We start from the raw sequence: 1,357 nt of genomic DNA on the forward strand, positions 1-1,357 counted from the left end.
GCCGCGCGGCCCCGCGCCCGCCCCCGCCTCGGGCAGCGCCGCCCCGGCCCGGCCCCCCCCGGCCCCTCAGAGCCGCGGCCGGCCGGGCCCGGGCACGGGGCAAAGCACGGCGGGCTGCTCGCTGACACGGAGCACGGCTGGGTGCGGTGCTGGGGGGAAATTCTTCCCTGAGAGGGTAAGCGCTGGCGCGGCTTGTTCGGAGAAGCTGTGGGCGTCCCGTCGCTGGAGCGTCCGAGGCCAGGCTGGATGTGGCTCGGAGCAGCCTGCTCCGGTGGGAGGTCTGCCAGCCTGTGGGAGACCTGTGGTGGCACACGCAGCGTGGCACAGAACCTGCTGGGAGGAGAAAAGACCTTTGAGGTCACGAGTCCAAGCCAAGCCTTGTCGAACAGAGCATGGCACTGAGTGCCACATCCAGCTTTCCTTTTCCTTTCATACCTCCAGGGATGGTGACTCCACCACCTCCCTGCGCAGCCCGTTCCAGTGCCCAATCGCTTTTTCTGCGACGAACTTCTTCCTAATGTCCAGCCTAAACCTCCCCTGGTGCAGTTTAACACCGTCCTCTTGTCCTGTCGCTGTTACCTGGGAGCAGAGGCTGACCCTCACCTGGCCACAAGGTCCTTTCAGCGAGTGCCAGAGAATGGTAAGGTCACCCCTGAACCTCCTTTTCTCCAGGCTAAACATCCCCAATTCCCTCAGCCGCTCCTCCCAGCACTCCTTCCACAAGCTCCCTTCCAACCCAAACCATTCTGTGACTGCCGCTGGCCCCATGAGGCTAGATCCAGCCTCCCCCAAAACCCACAGATTTATTCCCTTCTTTGTTTCCAAAATTGAACATAAATACATATTTACCCCTATCAAATGCAGGCAGAAAAACCCGAAAGCCAATCCAGAAGCATAAACATAAATTGGGCTGCGTTGAGTTACACCGTCTGGCTGGCTGGGATACAGAAAGGAAATAAAGCAGAGACAGTGACATGCAAACCAGGCTGTAAAAATGTATTTGCTCTTTGTAATCAAAGTCTGCAATCTGCAAGCCTGCAGAATTCACTGCGGGATCCTCAGCTGCTCCCGACTGATGTCCACGCTGCAAAAGAGCCCCAAAACAGCACACTGAAATCTTACTATCTACTGCAATAAACACCTTTATTTTTACAACCCTTCTTTATTTGGTTTCTCGTTACTGTTGTTGCTTTCAATTGTATTTAAAATCGTTGTGTAGCATCCAGAGCCATTAGGGGATGCTTTATAAATACAATTAATTATCATTATTCTTATTATTACAGCTTTACAATCTCTCTTTTCTCTTGCCAAGACCTGCTCCCTAGAGGTGGTTCAAAGCAGGAGAAGTTTTGTCTTG

Source organism: Pyrgilauda ruficollis, unplaced genomic scaffold (genome assembly GCF_017590135.1).
Source record: "Pyrgilauda ruficollis isolate IOZ18807 unplaced genomic scaffold, ASM1759013v1 scaffold59, whole genome shotgun sequence".
NCBI lineage: Eukaryota > Metazoa > Chordata > Aves > Passeriformes > Passeridae > Pyrgilauda > Pyrgilauda ruficollis.